The sequence below is a fragment of the Melanotaenia boesemani genome, chromosome 15 (genome assembly GCF_017639745.1).
Source record: "Melanotaenia boesemani isolate fMelBoe1 chromosome 15, fMelBoe1.pri, whole genome shotgun sequence".
Taxonomy (NCBI): Eukaryota; Metazoa; Chordata; class Actinopteri; order Atheriniformes; family Melanotaeniidae; genus Melanotaenia; species Melanotaenia boesemani.
In genome coordinates, this window is record NC_055696.1 from 28,380,380 (window position 1) to 28,402,270 (window position 21,891).

Here is a 21,891-nt window from a genome sequence, read left to right on the forward strand (position 1 = left end):
TGGCCTTTACACACATATGTCGTGAGCTATATATGTGTCACTTTTCTTCTACTTCATTTAAACTTCACCATGGCAGAGCAACTTACTGCCTTTGTGTCATAGTGCTCGTGTTTGTTCAACAAGCAAGAAAAAAAATGACCGTGACAGTGATCACAAAGACTGTGTGGTGAACAATTGCCAATGAGCTCAATTGTGAAGATGGTATGTAGATCAAAACGTATTGATTACAATGTTTGTAGCCTATACTGTATAGCCATTAGCCTGCTAGCTATTTCCCTCTCAAGTTTAAAGTCATTTCAGCACTAGAAACTTAATCAAATTCAAGCATCAATGTACAGTTAATAAAAATTAATATAAAGTTTAAAAAATTATAAATCATAGGACCATTCTCTTTTTTTATTCTTATCACAACATTCATTGATGGTCTTGTCTAAATTGACACATGAGGATAGACACCCCTAGGTTGTAGTAAAAGCAAAAGTTTAGAAAATATACACTGACACACCATAACGTTACACTGAGGTTCAGAAATCATTATTATCAATGTTAAAACCAGTAAACCAGTATCATCATAAGTACAAGTCATCATCTGTATGAGGTCCCGTAAATAATGTACAATAGCTGAAATGTAGTTAGAAGCATCAGGAAAACAAATACAACACTCAGAACCTATTACCTGACAGGCTCCACCCAGGTCAGCCAGGAGGAATCCAGAGCCATCCCATTCTCCAGGTACAACACATAGAGCCTTAAGCTCAGGGGTCAGGGACTCAAAACCAGATGAAACTGGTACAGAGAGATTCTCAAGTTCAATAGCCAACTGATCCATGTGAAAAGCATTACGACCAGTACCATAACAGTGATTATACCACCTAGAAACTTAGACCATGGAGCTGATCTCTCCCTCTTATGGAGGCCAGAGTGATGCCTGCAGGAATAGAGCAATAGTTAAATTAGAGGCCACACGTGCATAAGGAATAAGGAAGGCTAAGTAAGAAATACCACACCAGTTACCTGAAAGGATGAGACAGGCAAGAACAGTGACCACAAACCTACACAACACCTGTGGGACAGCCAGAACCCCGAGAAGGTGTGTGTGAAACAGCATATTCATACCATGGAGACCCAAAGAAGTAAAATGCACATCATACAAGCATAGCAGCAGGACTACATCAGACATGTGACATGGAAATCTGTTTTCACAATAAAAACACAATTTACAGGAAATACAGGAAGTCCTAAGATAAAACGATGATGCTCCATCCAGGAGATGGAACATTCTGGAGCCTGTGGAGTGTGAACTGAGTGCGGAGTAATTATTACTCCACCAGAAACAGTCTTGTCGGTGGGTGCAGGGAAGTCGGAAGGAAAACAAGCTGAAGTGAATGAGATATCAAGGAGTGTTGGAAAATGTCTCCTTATAACGCTCAGATCCAGGAAGTGTTATACTGTTGTGAGTGACAACAGTGAACGCAGAAAGGACACTCAGCACAGCATCTGCTGGCCGAGGTCGCAGCAGGGGGGGACTCAGGTGTAGCAAATGGGATCAGGGAACAGACAGAACAGCTGGAATTTGTGAATTTCAGAGCGGTTTGCTCAGTCAGCTGATACCACACGTGTGTTTTGCTCATCATGATGATCAATCAGGTGATGTTTCACCCGCTCCTGTGGCTGTCAGCCTCCATGTGGACAAGAAAAGAAATGAAGCAGATGAGTATTGCTCCACAACATCTGCATTCAAGCTGCCGTAGTCATCTGAAGGCCATGGTTGTTGCTAGTCACCACTCAGGGAAAAGGGGACAGGACAACCCATGTTGATCCTGGTGGATCATATGAGTCCAGATCTCCCCCAGAGATGGAGATGGAGGGAGGCGGTGAAGACTGAAGATTTCCCGCTGGTGCTGGGACACGGTTGCAGTGGCTGGCCAGGAAGACCTCCCACAGGGGCACCTGGTAAGGACCCGTGAACCTCTGAGCCGTTCAATGCTCCTTCTGGGGTCCTCACCTACAATCCAGCCACCCTGCATCAGTGTGTGTGAAACCCACCCTCAGCTGGTTTTGGGAGAGCTGCTGTCACCACCTGTAAAGCCTCAGAAAGCACAAGGAAAAGGTTTCGCAATAAACCAACACTGAATCCTCACCAATGACGATTCCAGGTAGGGCCGGCTCAATTCCAAGACCAGGAGGCCTGCTATAGAGAACCTGAAATGGACTGAGGTTCAACCTTGTCCGGTTACACATCCTCATGCAGGTCTGGATGAGGTAGAAAATGTTAAGGGAGGGGCAAAGGAGAGAGAGCGAGGAGACATCGAGCGGGAGATGGCAGAGGGAGACAGACAGAAGTAACGGTGCCATCCAAGGTCAGCAACCCGAGACACGTCCAAAACCAGCTTACCATCCGGTTTTTAGAACTGTGTCTGCGTCGCCAGAGCAACCAGCTTTATGAGAGAAAGATGTGGACAAACAAACATTCTAAAACACATCGTTAACGTTCACTCAAACCACAGGATCGTGTCATACATGCACATACCAACATAATCATATCAGATATTTATTATAAAATCTGCTTGGTTCTGTAATCTAGAAAAACAAGTTATTAAAAAACAACCAAATTGTACGACTGGATCCTGAAGGCCACTGCTCCGGTATCACCCCTGTGAAAGCAGCCATCATCAGCAGTATGATAAGATGAATTAAACAGCACAAGCACCCGTATCCATGGTGATATCCTTCCTGTAAAAGTTTATCCCAGAATGTCATAAGTGTCAATATCATGTTTGATTTTCAAAATGTACATGCACATATTCAAAAGAGATTTAGTGTAGACGTCTTTTCCTTTAGACAGATCCACATCATCAGTCCTGCTTATCAGGAAAATAAAGGTGTTTCTGAAATGAAAAATGAAATGAAATGAAAAATACTTTATTAATCCCTTTGCAGGGAAATTCATGTAAATTCTGGTTAATGGCATCAGAGTAGCAGCATTATGAAACACAGCAACCATCCCTGTGTGGAAGCAGAGTAGCGTCCTGGAGAAAATCCTGCTGGAAGGAAAAGGTCAAGTAAAGTCCGTCAGTTCGTTCAGGTCAGTCAGAACTTTGTCAGTTACGTCACTCGTTCTGCAGAAAAGCCAAATCAGAGCAGGTAGATTTTCCCTGCATGTAGGAGGATCCTTGAAGGACAATATGGCATCGTTTTGGAAAGACATGAAGTCTGCTGGAGTTTTCTTAATCAATTTATTAAACTCCAAGATGATATGGACATTAAACCAATTTAAATTTCTTTTAATTATGTGTCCATCAGCCAAATTTTGCTCGAGCAGCTTTTTCTCTTTTGTTCTTTTACAAATCTTTTATTTTTATTTTACAAGACAATCAGTTTAAAACAACCATGGATATCAGATTGTTATGAAATAGTTTGTATTTTCCCCCGGTACCTCTCTGTATTAAAGACGATTTTATCTATATTAACGTAGGTTTGTGGAACTAATGTTGTAAGTTTCCTTTGTTTTACTTAAACTAATTTCCATCTGGTTATTTGTTGACAGTTAAAATAGGAGCTCCTTTAATTTGCTTTAACTTTTACCATTTATTAATCACCATTTTCTCTAAATACCAGGGATTTATTTTCCTCTAAGCAAACTGTTTATTAAGCCATCCTCTTTTTTTTAGACTGATTTCAGATCCTTACTCTGCTTGATTGAAACATAGATCAGGCCTTCAGTGTTTATTCTTAAAAGTAAAATAGCACGTATTACCAATTCGCCATGAAAGATCACTACCAAAGAAAATCATTCCAGTATATTTGGATGTGGCTGCAAATAACCCCTAAATGAAGCATGTTATGGTTCACACATGAGACCACGGGTCAAAGTTATTATGCAGCCTTTTGAAGAGCAAAATGGAAGCTGTTTTCAGGTTTATTATAAATTATAGATACCAAAATATTCAAAACCCTAACTTAAACCAATTGTGAACAAAAATAAAATAATCAGGACCCAGAGACACACGAGCAGTGTTAGTGCAAATCACGCACACACTTAACGTTGTCAGGAAATCAGGGGACTTGCAGCTTGCATCACCACACAGAACCAAGCAGGGAAACTGTTGTTCGGTATTAAATAAATGCACATAAGGATCAGTATGTTGGCATTTCCACCTCTGGCAGGAAGGTTTTACTCACTCTCACTGCTTCAGATGTAGGAATGAGAGAGAAACCATCTCATCAGATCCTGGGTCAGCGGTTAGACGGTAATCTGGAGGAAATATAAATTCATGTGTCAGTGAGTCACCGTTAGGATGCATCTGAAGGGATCAAATAAAGAAAATATTATTTTAATCTCGTTTTACTAATTTCTCTTTCTTTAAAAAAAATGAGCCGATTAGTTTTGGATAACTGAGGAAATGTTGTTGCCACCAGTTCGCTAAACATGTTCTCTGTTTTCTAAACAAGACAGGGTTAGTAGCTCTGCCGGGGATCAGTCTGATGGCAAACCGCCTTTTGATTTTTATGCCCAATGACCCTTCTCACCACATGGATGTTCTGTCTCTGGTCAGCAGACCTGGGTGGTTTTCCAACCTCTGGCCCCCACCACCCACCTCAGCCCAGTGGCCACGCTACCACAGAAACTGGGCCGGAAAAGTCACACATTTTCACTGTGTTGATGTGTTGATGCCTTTTACTATTTCTAAATATCTGTAATGCCTTTGTTTTATGTAAAGCACTTTGAATTGTCTTTAGTGATTTTTAACAACAAGCCTGTAAGTTTTACTACATTATGCGTAATCTTCAACCTTTTAAAAATGTTTCAAAAAGCAGATGAGGAACTTATAAATTAGTCAAGAGTTTAAGCATAGGCTTTCTGAGAAATCCTTTTTATATGCAAATGTTACACCCTGATACCAGGTTGTATCCGCTCTGTAATGACTGTAATGGGAAATTTAAAGAACACTCAAGAACCGATGCTTCATCTGCAGCAGCTCATGCGTGAATTTATTTCCATTCCAGAATCGTTCACAGCTAAGCAAATATCCTTATAACAAATAAAAACAACAGTTATGAGCATCTTGACTTCAGTGTCTGTTCTCATAAAATAAAATCAATTTCTACAACAGGTAAACTAATCGATCCTCACTTAGTGCTTTGTTTTTAGCAGTAAACCCAAATAGAGACGATATATAACACAATAAAAACACAAAGCTCACTCCAAACTGAGAAATAAAATGTCAGTATTATATAGAACATGTTTATATGCCTGCAGGTTAACACAGACTAATAATTAGTGAGTTAATCACTTTCTTATATTTGTATTACATACATTTATAAAAGCAGTCACACACCACTTGTGTCAACAACACATTTTAACACACGTTTTCCAACGGGTTCATAGCATTAACATATTCATATCATATCTGAAACGGGAGATTTAAGGAAGAACATTACAGACACGACGCTTCTTCTGTAGCAACTCTAGCATGAATGACGCATGCGCAGAGAGCTCCCTCTCCTGATCTCTCCAGGCATTACCAGTCCAATCTGGATACTAACCCAGACTTAAATAATAGATCACTGATTATCTCAACCTCTACATATGAAATGGTGTTGGTCGCAGCAGAGTGCATAGCAACCGTTACCGAGGTGATGCAAACTTTACACAAGGTGGGCAGAGTGGGGTTTCAGGTGGGCGGGGCGACCGTCATTGGATCTGCTTTTGTCCTTTATGACGTGAAATTTGACGTACGTTCGGTGTCTAAAGTTCTCGTCTATACCGAAGTGTTTTTTACTTTTCTGTTTCAGTACTCTGTCAGATAAAGGACAAATCACTGTGTTTTTAAAACGGACAAAACAAGATCTTCACCTGTAAATATGGATAATTTTGAATCCTGCATGCCCTTGGACTTAACACCAGTTGAAGGTAAGTCAAGTTGTTCACTTGGACTAAAATCAGTTCATTCGGACATTGAAAAGATAATGTCTACACCAGGGATTACCAGGACCATTTGGAAGATTAAACCATTACATCCTGAGGACTCTGACGACGAATCCTTGGACTCCTTAGAAATCCAAGATCTAACCAAAACAAAAAAGGTGAGGTGCGCATTTGCAAAAATTGATCCTATGCCAGAGAAGCAGCACTTTTTTGAAGAAACCTCTGCTGAAGTTGAGAAACCTGTTATGCCTCAGGCCACAAAATCGGTATATGATCTCTTTCTCGTGGAACCAGATGAGGAAGATTTAGATCAAGAGAGGGCGTCATTGAAATTGTTCATCAATCTAAATATTGGTGCAACAATTTCTAAAGCCATTAATAGATCTGACAATAAATCAAAGTTTGATCAAATCAAAAAGAGGCTGCTAAAGAAAATATGGGCTGAATTCATAGAAATAGAGAGTGATAGAGTTCCCAAAAGAAAAATAAAAAAACTCTCCAAAAAGATCTATGAAGATATCTACCGAAAGTGCGGTAACCCATCAAAGACGATGATTGATATATATTTAGAACAAGCAGTGGTAGATGAACTGATTGTCTCTTGTTTTAAAAAACATTTGATGAAACCAAAGAAAGCTACCATTACCAAGAGGTTAATATCCTTTGCAGACAACACAGCCAAAAAGATATTTAAAACCTCGGAGAAGAAAATACCAGAAATTGCAACAGACTCTCAACAAGCACATAGCAAGTCTCTGCAGAGTTTGAAGAATTTCAAAGAAAAAACTTCTCTTGGTACAAGTTCAAATGTCTCAGCAAGGTCACAAGACATCATCTCTGTAGCAGATGAGTCAAGTTGTCCATCTAAACTGAAAGCAGTTGATTCAGGCATTGAAAAGAGGAAAAATCCATCAAGTGCTTCTCATAAGCTCAAAGTGCTGAGCCCTCTGGACTCTGACGAAGAAGATTTGGACCCCATAGAAACCATAGATCTAAGCACAATAGAAGATACCAAGTGTCCAGACCTGCAGACCCTCAATTCTGATGAGAAAGGAGAAACTTATTCAATAGTTCACTCCAAAGCCAAGTTCGAAAATGGAAGAAGACTTTGTTTCATTGAAGAAACGTCTCCCGAATCGGCACTGTCTGATGACACAGTTGTATCAGTGCAGTCTTCAGAGGGCTTGCATGTGGAGCCTTTTGTATGTGATGAGAAGTTTTTAAAGAGGCCAAAATCCGTCTATGATGACTCCTGTACGGTGGATGAAGAAATGTTAAATGAGGAGAAAGCATCATTGAAATTATATGTAAACCAAAATATTGATGCAGTGATTGAAAAAGTCATTAAAAGATCTGACAACGAAATAACGTTTGATGTGATCAAAGAGAGGCTGCTCAAGAACATATGGACTGAATTCGCAGAAATCGAGAGTGATAGAGTTCCCAAAAGAGATATTAAAAAACTCTCCAAGAAAATTTACAAAGATATCACGCAAAAGTGTTATAGTCCATCAAAGAAGATAACTAAATTTTATTTTGAAAGTGCAATGGTAGATGACACAATTATCTCTTGTTTTAAAGAACATCTGATGAAACCAAAGAAAGCTACCGGTACCAAAAAGTTATTGTCCTTTGTAAAGAACACCACCCAAAAGATCTTCAGATCTTCATAATTCTTGTTATGCCAAAGTCTACAACGTTAATACTAAAACAATAGTGTGGTGATATTGTTTTTGAAAACATCTTTTATAGCCAAGCAAATCTGGTATATAAAAGGTACCAATTTACATAAAGGCTAATTGGAAATTGAAGATTTAATCAAAACTTTGTGATTCAGAACTGATCTGCTTCAGGAAACTAGCCATAATACTGAAAGCAGTTTCTAAAGCAAGTTAACAGCACTGATAAACAAAAATAAAACTTAAAAAAGGCAACTAAATTTAACCCTGCATATATATTTTAGCAAAGGAAAAATGATCTATGTGCAAAATTTGCATAAAATGTTTCCTGAAAAAAGTTCAGAATGAAAACAAATATCCAGAAAGTTTTCTTTTTCCCACCAGTGGAACCTGCAACAATAAAATTTCATTCATCTGAAGTGCTTTTGCCAGATACATAAAGAAATAAAATGGTCAGATAAAGAACAGTGAATTCACTATTCACCACAAATGTAAGGCATCTGACAAAAATTATACAAATATAAAACAGAGAAAACAGTGAAATAAGGCTTTACACATTATAGGAACAGCAGATGTCAGCATTATTTAGGTATACTGTAGTTTTTTTAAGTCGTTGGCAGTGCTGCTCTGACTCATTCAATCTAGGAGGCTGTTTTTTAAAGCAAGTGCTTTGCTGGAAAGTTTGCCTCCATCCAGTTCCATGAAAATGTTCTGGATTACCTCAAACATGTAGCGGAGATCAGCAGAGTAGCTTAGGTTCAGGGCACATATCAGTCCAAACATAGCGACAGCTAATGCTACATTGTCAAGATCCCTCAAGACCTTGATCCCCTCAAGGACAATGCCTATGTCCTCTGGTTCCTCATATGAAAAATGTTCTTTCACAACATAAATACCAATAGTAGTGTCCTCAATGGCCTCGTCCATGGCTTTTCCATCCATGCCCTGTAGAAGAGACAAAACATGTAAATGAGAAGTGACTTGGTGGGTAATGAGAAGTGATAACACTTGTATTGAGAAATTCCCAGCAAACTTTAAATTATTCACTTTCCAACAAAACCAAGAAACATTTTAATAAGAAAATGGTGGAAAATGAGAAAAGAGTCCCCTGTACACACCACATATTCTTTCACAAGGCTTTCAGGATCTTCACCCATATAGATACAGACCCCTTTAATGATGCACTCTCGTCCAGCATCTACATCATCACACTGAAAGGAAATAATTTGTTTTTAAGTAGAATCAAAAAACAAAGAAATAAACTTAACAGTCATAATTTATGGATATTAGGGAGATCCACAACTCCACCTAGAAGATCAAGTGAATTTCTTTTAACCTTATTTTATACACAGGGCGAAGTCACAAAATAAGAGAAGAAAAATAAGAGAAATAAGAAAGAGAGAAAAAAAGAGGAGTGGGCAAAATGAAAAGTGAGCCGAAGTGAAAAGAGAGTGGAGAAAAGAAAGAAGAGAAAGATACACCAAATAACTACTTGTTACACATGTACAGAAACATATCAGAGGACATCCTACTGCCAATGCAGGCAAACAAAGCTGACACCACCCAAAAAGATCTTCAGAGCATCTACCAACACAGAGCCCACAGCAGAACTGCCTCCATCATCAAAGACCCCACCCACCCCCAACATGGACTGTTCACTCTCCTCCCCTCAGGCAGGAGATACAGGAGTCTGAAATGCAGGACAACCAGACTTAGAAACGCTTTATTTCCTTCGGCCATCAGACTCCTTAACAGCTGATAAGAGTCTGTAACAACAGCCTGTACCCTGCACACGGTCTTTTATGTTGTCAACCACAGTTACTGCAATATTGTTTACTGTTTAATGTGTTTTATTACTTATAATAAATATGGTACATGCATCTTACCATCTACCTCATGACAGTTTTTTTGCCCAACTAATCATTCATTGTTGAATGTGGCACAACAATTTATGTAGCACACTGCACATTTATGTACATAAATTATTTACTCAGTTTTTTTTTATCTTTATCTTCTATTTTTTTACGCTATTTTTCTTCTATTTTATAATCTTTTATGGCATTCAGTGTGGACTGCACTGTAAGAATTTCATTGTTCAGGGAAACTTGTTTCCTTACTGGGAAAATGATAATAAACACCTAGAATCTTGAATAATAAAACAACATATAAAATGCTTTACTTTCTCTTACTTAAACCAAAATGTTTATACATTTATTAGGTAAAATGTTCTCAGGATTACATAATGCTACTAAGGAAATAATTACCACAAGTTACATTAGAAAAATCACGTATTTCCGTGTTTAAAGGAGACACACATAACCCCAAATGCAAGAAAACATGTCATGCCAATAATTCTTTTTGGCAGGAAATATTTTTCCCATTTTTTTATATTTATATCACATCATATAGCATTAAAATTACATCCTGCTAATATGCAAATAATACTACCATTTCAAAAGTTTAATGAGATGGTATTATAAGATGTTCACCCATGGGGCCCGGTCAGGCTTAGCCCAAAAGGGTGACATGGGCCCCCTCTTCCTGTGGGCTCACCACCTGCAGGAGGGGCCATAGGGGTCGGGTGCAGTGTGAGCTGAGCAGCGGCCGAAGACGGAGACCCTGGCGGTCTGATCCTCATCTGCAGAAGCTAGCTCTAGGGATGTGACACGTCACCTCCCTGGCGAGGAAGGAGCCTGAGCTGGTGTTGATCGGTTCCAGCTAGATATAGTCGGACTCACTTTGATGCACGGCTTGGGCTCTGGACCCACTGTTGTCAAGAAGGGCTGGACCCCTTTCCACTCTGGACTTGACCCGGTGAGAAGTGCCAAGCAGGTGTGGGCACTCTCATTGCCCCCAGACTTGGCACCTGTACTTTGGGGTTTACCCTGGTGGAGGAGAGGGTAGCCTCCCTCTGCCTTCAGGTGGGGGGACGGGTCCTAACTGTTGTTTGTGCTTATGCACCAAACAGCAGTTCAAAGTACCCATCCTTTTTGGAGTTCTTGGAAGGGGTGTTGGAGAGCACCAGTGTTGCCAACTTGGCGAGTTTCTCGCTAAATCTGGCGACTTTCCAAACCCTCTTGGCGACTTTTTTTGTCAAAAGCGACTAGCGACAAATCTAGCGACTTTTACTGTAGCTATTGGAGACTTTCTGGTGTTTTGGAGAGTCTTTGAAAGCACATATTGTTCTGCAGTTACTGTCGTGAACGAGCAGCGTGTGCTGCAGGAGCCCCTCCCCGTCCCCAAAGCACTCACACCGGCTCACAGTAGCTCGGGCAGAGGCTGCAGTCAAAGCAGCAGAGAGGAGACCTGCATCGCTCCGCTTACACGGTGAAAATGAATTGCGCGTGCGCAAAGGCACCGGCGATCCCGCCCTGGCTTACAGAGCGGGATGTAAATGTTTTGTCGCTGTCAGACTAAAATAAATAATTGCATTTGACTCACAGCCTTAGTCACTTACTCATCTCGTTCACTGTGTAGTGTGTGCGCCTTTTTGTGACTAAGCTAAACATCTAGCTAGCTAGCTAGCTCATCATGTCTCAGTCTAAACTGTACACTCAAAAGTATAGAAAGGAGTGGGAATCAAACCCTGAATTCAAAGGCTGGTTGAAGCCGTTTATTGGAGACGATACAAGGGCATACTGCCTGTATTGTAAGGCTGATTTCTATGCCAAACTCTGTGATATAAAAAAACACATGACAACTCAAAAACATACTCTTTTTTGAAGTCAGTGCTTGGTGAGGTACAGTTGGCCATCAAGGCTTTTGAGGGTGAGCAGGTAGATCCTCTTAAACTTCTTGACAGCTTGGTTAGCCTAATAAAGTCTGTGAGTAGCAGGGTGCTGAATTCAATGGCAAATATTGATGTGCTCAAGGAGCCAATTGATGGATACATCAGTCCCAAGCCGTACCTTGGTTACCTTTTTGAGTCAAAGGCAGCTGAGCTCCACCTTGCACCTGAGGAGAAGAACAATGTTCGAAAGCGGTGTGTAGCCTTCACCATCTCCCTCACTAATGAGTTGAGGGTGAGACTGCCGGACAACATCGAAGCATTGCAGTACATGTCAGTCTTCAATGTAGAGGAAACTCTAAAGCACAACAAGAGCCTGGGACAAATAGAAAAAATAGCCAATCTCATTGGCTACTCTCCTGTAGAGATAGACAAGATTGTCCAGCAATGGCGTGCCATCCATCTCAGTAAGTGGAATGAAACAAAAAACACACTGGGCTTCTGGAGTGAAATTTGGAAGTTCAGGGATGCAGCTGGTATCAACCCGTTTCAAGAACTTGCCATGGCTGCTGTTTCTGTGTTGTCCTTGCCACACTCAAATGCTGAAGTTGAGAGATTATTCAGCCAGATGAGTGTGGTAAAAAGCAAACTTAGAAATCGAATGTCTTTGCAGACCCTTAACTCTGTCCTGTATGTCCGAATGGTGAGGCTTGCTATGAGCACAAGCTGCCTGATGATGTTTTGCAGCTTTTTGGAACATCAGCTGCTTACTCATTCAAGACCACTCCCTCAGTTGCTGAACCTGGCATAGAAAGCCTTGACCAAAATGAAGATGATGAACTCTTTCTGTGAGCCAGCACAGCAGGGGGTTCTGAAAACAAAACAAAAAAACAAACAAACAAAACAAAACAATGAGCCTGAATTACAGCTGCATTGTAATTTTCTCACATTGCCACAGTCATTCCTGTTGTTTCAGTTTGGTTCATTTAGATTGTTAATGTTGTTAAAGTTAAAACTGTCTATCCCAAAAAATAGCTAAGAATGTTATATTTCTGACAAAAAATGTTCATGTTTTACTGTGACTCATTATAGGCTTCTAAGTGGAGCAGAAGGTTAGAAACTAAACTAAAAGTAAGAAAAAAAAAAAAAAAAAAAAAAAAAAAAAAAAAAACAACAAAAAAAAAACCTAAGTAACTCTGCCAAAGTGTCTCTTTTGTGTCACTTTGCCGGTCCCAAGCCCGGATAAAGGAGGAGGGTTAGACATAGAGCAAGCAATTCCACCCAACATAACATTCCTTTGGTTAAATTTAATATTCTAACACTTAACAATAAAGGACAAAATTGATTAATGTGGATCTCGACAAAGGTTATTAAAGCTTATTTTTAAAAGTGATGGCCTTTTTCAATGACAAAAATGCAAAACAAAACAAAAAAACAAACCAAGAATCAACAGAAAAAAATATTTATAGTTCTAAACATGTTTAGGGTGTTTTTGACTCTCCTTTTGTCTCGCCACAATGTTATTTCTTTCTTTACAATGGGCCGTTACATTACATGCAAATTGTCAGTTATGCAAATTAGGCTATGACGTCATTTAGCGACTTCTAGCGACTTTCAGGACAGCCAATAGCTACTTTCCTTACTGAGGAGTTGGCAACACTGGAGAGCACTCCTTCCGGGGACTCCCTCATTCTACTGGAGGACTTCAGTGCTCATGTGGGAGGAGTAGGACCTGGAGGGGCGTGATTGGGAGGAATGACCCCCCCTGATTTGAATTTGAGTGGTGTTTTGTTGTTGGACTTCAGTGCTTGTCATGGATTGTCCATAACGAACACCTTGTTCAGGAGTAGTGGCAGGGTCCTGGGGGTGTATGAGATCCACCTTATATTTGCCTCCTTTTGTGCATTTATTCTGTTACAAAACCACTTAATGTTGTTTACTATTTCAACAAAAATCTAAAAATTGCACAAATTAACAAAAAACAGCAAACCAGTCCACAAAACAAAGAGAAACAAACTACACGTCTCATCTGGAAAATGGAATGAAAGGTTTATATTTACCCTGCCTTTATTTTCTTATGGGCCAGTAAAGTTTTGCATGTGTGAAAGGACTGAGGAATGTTTCTCGGTAACATCTGTTCCCATAACAGGTTGACGGCAGAATGACCTCTATGGAAACAAACTCTTCCTGTTTACTATCTGAACATTGTCACTATTTGCTCCCTTGCTTTACACTATGTTGGAGTGATTTTTTATTTTATTTTAACCCCTGTAATTATTTTAATAAAATGATGTTTTTAATTTATGAATCATATCTGTCCATGTGCTTAATTTGAACCTTTGTGCCTTTTAGTTAGATTTTCCTGGGGTGACAGTCCCCAGGTGGTATTGTCATTGTTTTTTATTTAAAATTATTTTAATTAATTTAAAAATCCCAAATGTACCACTCGCCACCGTTGTATAAGGGCCTTCTTGCTGTTGTAAATATCTTATACATTTGGTCCTTATTAGCCACTTAATAGTGCTTGTTTGCAGGTTTTTTCAGCATGTTTACTAATTTGGCTGAAATCGCTTGGATCATTAAACTTTGTGATTGCATATGTAAAAGTAGGCCTACAATATGACAAACTGCAGCTTCACATCTAACAAGAGTATAAGCAATAGTGCTTGTTAGATAAATTAAATAGGATACATAGATTAATAGAATAGATAAATATGGTAGACAGATTAATAAGATAGATGACCAGATGAATAGATAGATAGATAGATAGATAGATAGATAGATAGATAGATAGATAGATAGATAGATAGATAGATAGATAGATAGATAGATAGTATTAAACCTTGTTATAAATACTAAATAGTATATTACGTATTCCATAAATGCATATTGATTAGCGAGGGTAAAACATCCCCTTCTGTTCAATCACATAAACTAACATGCAGCGCAGAGCTGACACCATTTACTTGACCACCATTAGGAATGTTAAAAGTAGGTAATAAAAATGAAGTTTTACCTCAAACCTACAGCTAGTCTCTGGTTTGGTTGAATAGACACCCTGAAATTGCTTCTCTGCTTCTTCAAGCCAGAAGCTAGCTGCTGAAGCAGAGCCTCAAATTGTCCAACAGAAATCCTAAAGTGGGTCCTGAAGCGGCCTTGGTAGAGCTTCAGCTCCCAGACTAAAGAATTAAAATCCCTAAGCTCTCCTTTCTTCTGTAGGATCGGATGTACCCAGTATGCTTTTTTTTTTTTTTTTTGCCAATATCACCGTCACTTGATGAGGAATCCATGTTTGTTTCTCCCACCTTGCAAGTTTGTTTTAGAATCTTTATAATTTATTCACAATTTTGCATCACACTTGTAGTGTACAGACAAAAATGTTGATATTTCACCTCAGAATTATTTACTTTTTGGTGTCGTTTATTCGCATCAGTCCCAGTGAATAAAGGCCTTAAGTCATTGACTTCCTCAGGGTTCTTCTGTACTTGAACCAATATTTTTCACAACATACATTCCCTTTAGGTAATATCATTAGACAGCATGGCATAAACTTTCATTGCTATGTGGATGATACTCAGATATACTTATCCATGAAGCCTGATGAAACCAATCAGTTAGTTAGATTACAAAGATGTCTTAAGGCACATTTATGCATTTGTCCATTTTGGGTGCCATCTGATGAAGACCTTGGAGAGGATGATTCTTGTCCACCTCTGGCCTCTAGTGAGCCCATCAATGGATCCGCTACAGTTCGCCTAACAGCCTGGTATTGGGGTGGATGATGCTGTCATCTACCTCCTACAGAGATCCCTCTCTCACCTGGAAAAGGCTGGGAGCACTGTGAGAATCATGTTTTTTTATTTTTCCAGTGCCTTCAACACCATACAGCACATACTTCTGAGAGACAAGTTGGAAATCACAGGGGTAGACCTGCATCTCACAACATGGATACCTTACCAACCGACCACAGTATGTGAGGACATGAGACTGTAAGGCTGACAGGGTTATCTGCAGTACAGGGTCCCCACAGGGAACAGTTCTGGCTCCCTTCCTCTTCACCCTCTACACTGCAGTCTTCAGCAATTCAGCAAACTGCCACCTACAAAAGTTCTCAGATGATTCTGTAGTCCTTGGCCTCATTGCAGACTGAGACGACAGAGAGTACAGAGAACTGATCCAGGGTTTTGTGGGCTGGTGTCAGCGGAACCGCCTTCAGATAAATGCAGGGAAAACCAAAGAGCTGGTGGTGGTTTTCCACAGGTGTAAACACTCTCCTCCAGCACCGGTGAACATCCAGGGAATGGACATCGAGAGGGTGACATCTTACAGATACCTAGGTGTTCACTTGAACAACAAACTGGACTGGACAGACAACACTAACGTACTGTACAAGAAAGGACAGAGTAGGCTGTATCTCCTAAGGAAACGCTTAATAGATGCAGCAGCATCTCGACTGCTGACAGGAAGAGACTAAACAAACTGGTTAAGAAGACCAGCTCTGTCCTGGGATGCCCCCTAGATCCGGTGGAGGTGGTGGCGGAAAGGAGAATGATGTCTAAGCTTTTGTCTCCGATGGAGAAAATGTCCCACCCCATGCAGGATATTTTAACAACACTGAGCAGCTCCTTCAGTGACCGACTGCTTCACCCGTGGTATTTGAAGGAGAGATACCACAGGTCCTTCCTTCCTACTGCTGTCAGACTCTACAATATGAACCGCTCCCAGTAGCTGCACAGCTACAACAGAAAACTAATAACGTACACAGACGTGCAATATCATTACTTGTGCAATATTGTAAATTCATTCTGTGTATATGCTTTTTATATAGACTTATTTATAGACTTTATATAAAATTTTTATGTAGATTTTGTTCTGTACAGGTTTTGTTCTTACCTCTGTAATTTTGTTTTTGCCCTGGTTTTACACTATCACCTTGGCTGCTGTAGCACCAAACTTTCCCCACTGTGGGACAAATAAAAGATTATTTTATTTTATCTCATCCTGTTTTACACAGAAGAAGGATTCGCAGTCGGACGGACAGTTTCGTCTGTCTTTTGCGTCAGTTATGCGTGTAATTTGGTCCATTTTCAAGGAGCTTAGCTATCCGTCACTTGGCGCAGAAGATGGAGTAATACGACTGGAAATCGAGGGGGGCAGTGATGAGTAGAACAGCGACATGCAACCAGGAAGAGAAACAAACCAGAGAAGAAGAAGTGAATCAGGACGGAAACAAAAACGCAGAAGAAGAATAAAGACGAGCACAATTGTAGAAATTGCACAAGTGACTATATGACTATATGCAAATGCTGATTTTTCTCCTTCTAAATTCAGACAAGCATGAGGTTGATGTCTAGTTATAATTACTATGGAAGGTATTACCTTGGCTTCCAGTGTAATGGAAAATTGACACATAACCCTTATGGTTTGTAGACTACACTTTGCATTGTTAAGGCTTTGGCTTATGTTTTACTCAGGGAGGAGAATGACTGTGTACCCAGATAAGGATTTAGTGAGCTCCCCTTCCCCCTTTTCTTTTCTTCCTTGTACCAGGCCATGAGGGGTTTACTACAATGACCTTCGACCTCGATGTTATCAGCTCATGCTCTGGCTATATTAACCAAGCACACATGTACCTCCCCAGACTCGTGCAGCCAAAGCTTCTTTGACTGTGTGATTCTCATTGTCTGTACAGCTCTTAATTAAATACTTTGTTTGATTCTCACTCAGTGTGTGATCTTTGATAAATAAATTCCACTACACCAGTACTACAGTAATGAACCTTGGAGTTATTCTGGAAAAGGATCTGTCCTTTGACTCACATATAAATCAGTTTTCTATAACCACTTTCTTCCACCTATGTAATATTGCTAAAATTAGGGACATCCTGTCTTGAAACGATGCAGAAAACTAGTTCATGGCTTTGTTACTTGAACATTGGACTACTGCACTTCCTTATTATTAGGCTGTTCCAAATATGCCCTGAAAAGTCTCCATCTGAGCCATAAAGCTACAGTGAGTGTTCTGATGAGAACTACCAGCAAAGATCTCTGGAGTTTTATCTTTGCTTCATTGCCTCCCTTCCTGACTCGCTGCCTTTCCTGCTGCTCATACTGGACAGATTCTGGTAAAAACCACATTAGGTCTGAACACCAAAGTAAAAACAGAAACCAGCCTGCATCAATTCATTGTTGCTCCATAGTTTACTTGCAGTGAACAAGCTGTTTTCTGGTCTTGGCCAATCAAGGTTTCCTTCTTCTTTTATCTCCCCCTAGAGAGCAGCTGTTGTAACTAGATGACATTGTAGTTTGGTCCACTTGAGGAAAGTGCAGTGTGAAAACAATCTCAGCCAAAAATGCAAAACTTTTCCGCATTCCACGCCCAAACTGATTCCCCTGTACCCTCCTGGCTTAAATGTGCTCTTAGACTGTTGACAGACGTCCTATGATACGCTAAGAACTTCTTTCCATTTTTGTCTCTGCTTTATATATAATGTATAAATTGGTATCATTAACTTGTTGCTAAAGGCAAGGCAAGGCAAGGCAGTTTATTTATATAGCACATTTCATGTACAGGACAATTCAAAGTGCTTTACATAAAACAAAGACATTACAGATATTTAGAATAGTAAAAGGCATCAACTCATAATCAACACATAATCACAATAAAATAATAAATTACATTAAAATGATTAAAAGTTGCCTGTTAATTCCTTCTTCTTGTTGTTTCTATCTGCTGTAAGTAGATGGCCATCCTTCCTGAGCCAGGTTCCTCCGGAAGGTTTCACTTCGCATTAAAAAGGGAGATTTTTACTTTCACCAGCCACCCTGTGCATGCTCAGGATGGGGGGCTGAATTGAAAAAAAGTTTCTATGCAATCTGGTTCCCTTAGCCAGATTATTATTTTTTTTAACTTATGAATTGGCTTGTATGAATACATTTATTATAAGGTTGACTTATGTGGATTTTTTAGGGTTACAATGAAATTAGCTTGAGTTGATAATGTCTGCAAAGTCCAGCTCTGTCCTGGGCTGTTCTCTGGGCTCAGTGCAGATCACAAAAGGCTCCTGGCAAAACTGCCATCCATGCTGGACCATGAGTCCCACCCCCTGCAGGACGCCCTGTCTGCTCTGGAGCAGCTTCAGTGACAGACTGATTCATCCTCGATGTGCGAAAGACAGATACACATGTGATCAGTCTTTACATATTTATATACATGTTTATGTAAGGCAAGGCAAGTTAATTTATATAACACAACTCAACGACAGAGTGATTCAAAATGCTTAAAGAATACGAGAACATATTTACACACTGTACATACACTTTTAGAAATTGCTGTAAATTTACCTCAAAATATCAACAGTATTATTCTGTTAGGTTTAAATGCAGTACATTACTGTTAATTTTGGTTGGTGAAATGACTCAGATGAAAAATAACGGTATTCGACAGTATTATTGCTCAGAGGGAAAAAAGACAGTACTTTACAGTATTTTTCTCATTGCATTGTGGGAACTGAAAACTGCTTTGAGCCCGCATGTGTTCAAGTTGTGATTTTTTCCATCCATCTTCATCTTGTGAATTAAAAGGTGAGTGCCTCTTTGGTTTGCTTGTTAGCATAGACAAAATACATAACATTTGTAATCAATGCATATTGTGCTGTGATGATTTTATAGCCTAGATCCCAACATCAATAAAACATTTGTAACATTGCATTTATGTCTTATTACGTTTAAAATTCTTTTACTAAAACTGTTTTCTTTAGCTAAATTATTGTCAAAGTAAGTAATGCCCATTGGATTTGAATCAAGTTAACTTGAAAGTTTTCAAGTCCTATTTGAGACTGAGCTGACACAAACAACGATTAAATCACTTGAATGCAGTTTCAAGCGGTTACCGTGGCCAGCTATGATTAACTACTTCTACAGTTGCTAATATTAATTTTTTTTTCATGATATTCCTTCTCTTCAAATTTGCAGAAGGTAAATGATACTGGAAGTGCAACTAACTTTTTAAACTCTTGTTTCAGTGGGAAGCAAACTGTGACACAGCGGAGTGGAGCTGGATTTCTAAACTGGATCTTTCAAATTACAAGGTGAGTTTTATGTAGGGATAGGCTATCTTCAATATCACCAAATAAATAAAGAAATTGAACTGAAAATTACATGGAAACATAAATGAAAAGGAATATTAACATAAAATAAATTTAAAACTGTTTAAATGACAGAAAAAATATACATTTTTTTATGATTACATAATTCATAGGTTTTCTGGATATCAGCAAAACAATACTGGGGAAAAGGGCACTAAGTTAGATACCTAAAAAGTTGCAACATAATTTCATAATACAAAGTATATATACAACTTTTCTGACTGGACTTGCTGCTGTTTTTTCTACTTACTACGCCTTCAATCTTCAGTACCATGATGATGCTGCATGCACACTGGAATTCATTCAAAGCTTAGATGCCTAGATCCCTACATCCTTCAGCTACTATTGTGTGATGTGAGCATTTAGAGGACCTTGTGTTGCTCACATTTAATCTCACAGATGCAGTATCAACTGCCCAAAACATCTGATTTCTGGAGCTTGTTAAAACAGCTTTCCTGCCACTAATTAGGGCAGTGAAAACTACCACTTTTCATGAATCATTTTTGTATATGGATTACAGGTGACAATGTGTAACTTCTAAAAAGATGCTAAAATGTAACATTGCCTACACCTTGTGTAGTAAAGGGCGGTGTTCTTGATACAAGAATAGACTTTGTTGTATTTATATTAGCAAGCAAACTTTAATTAGTAAACACCAATTCTTATTTTTCAGGTGGTTCATCGAGATCAATCCCGAGAGAGGCACCAAGGCTGGATGAGGAACAGTTCAGTCAAAGAAGACAGGAAAGATCGCCCAGAAGAAGGTGACATCAGTCAAATCTCGTGTCTCCAGTCTACTCAAGAAACTAATGGACTTTGCGTGGGACTTCATATAATACAGTCAGTCAAGTAATTCTCTCTCTCTCTCTCTCTCTCTCTCTCTCTCACACACACACACACAATTTTTTTTCACTTAGCTCAGATAGCCACTGACTTAAGTTATTCAGACGTTCACTTGACCACTTTCAGTTACGTACCTACTCACTCAGCCAGTCTGTTCGTGTCCAGAGTTCAGTTTTTAGACAGACTACAAGACTTGTTAAAACACGGTATTGATAATTTATATTATTTATATGGCTGAAATTAAAGTTTATTTACCTGAACAAGCTTTGTGCTTTGTTATTTTCTACCTTAAAATATTATAAGAATGTTTTGCAATTCCATTCATTGAAGTCATTTACTTGGTTTCTTAAATACTAATTCTGATTATATTTTTTGTATTTATTTGTGTCAAGTGTTCATGCTACTGCACTTCATGAAGTTTGCTTTTTTGAATGGCTGAAATTTTAGTTTTTTCATAAACATGTCTCAGGCTTTTATTTGTTTTTCAAGAAAGCTTTTTAAATGTTACTTAAAAGTTTAATAAAGAGTGACATGTTTTGAAAAGACATTTTAAAGCTGTATTGTTTGTCTTAAAATTTCAACTCACCATTTCAAAAGTTATATTTTTACACTGTTTTAAAATATGGTATTTTTAAAGCAAGACTGCTAAGCAATAATTTAACATATCACAAGATTGTAGTTCTTTTTGCTGTATTTGTACAGCAGTGTACAATAATATCCTGCAAATATACCTCTTGTGAAAAAATGTAAATAAGCATTAATTAACTGCTAAATGTTTTGGCAGTATTTTACTGTAAAGATAGAAAATAGCAGCTTTATGCTGTATTTACATAAACAGTAGCAAACAGTAAATTTCAGCAACAGCAAGACACTGTTAATTTTACAGTAACTTGCTGGCAACCGTGCTGCCAGTTCTTTACTGTTTTTTGACGGGACAATATTTAACAGTGTACCCTGTCAGACGATATGGTGTACATATTATTTTTTATTTGTGTGTGTGTTTGATATCACCTGTGTGCTTCTGCTTACTGCACCTGTACTGTTCCAACAAACGATTTCCTCACTGAGGAACTAATAAAGGTTTTCTTATTCTTCTTATTCTTATTTAAAGCACCTTGAGATGACTTTGTTTTGAATCGGTGCTATACAAGAAAAATGGAATTTAATTGAATTGAGAGTCCTGATGTTATCTAGGTCATAATGAAACACCTAATCATCTTCACTGCCATGTTTTTTTCCTCAAGGGTGTCTTTAGAAGCTTTAAATTGTACTGATTTAAGTGATAAATACTCAAACTGGGAGCTGTCTCACTGCAGTGAAAATTTTGTTGATACCATCTGTCATGAAGGTATGCAGCTCAGTGAGTTTGTCAAAATAGGATAAAAGCAACCAGTAACTAATAATAACATTTACATATTTAAACAATGACCAGAAAGACTGAAACATAGGTCTCAAAGCTGTGGGAAAAAAAGATGAAATTCTCCAGTTGGCTTCTCCTTGTCAGACTCCTCTCTGTTGAACCAGCTCCAAGATTGGCTTCAGGAAGCAGACACACTCTCTGCCTTCA

At 38.9% G+C, this 21,891-nt stretch overlaps 1 long non-coding RNA gene across 1 annotated transcript; it reads right to left on the reverse strand.

Moving 5' to 3' along the window:
- Nucleotides 1-429: 429 nt before the first annotated feature.
- LOC121654057 lies at nt 430-8,820 on the reverse strand. Its single transcript, XR_006012901.1, has 3 exons — nt 8,811-8,820; nt 6,150-6,154; nt 430-1,595 (listed from the first exon to the last, which is right to left on the reverse strand). It is a non-coding gene; the product is annotated as an uncharacterized LOC121654057 (long non-coding RNA).
- Nucleotides 8,821-21,891: the final 13,071 nt, after the last annotated feature.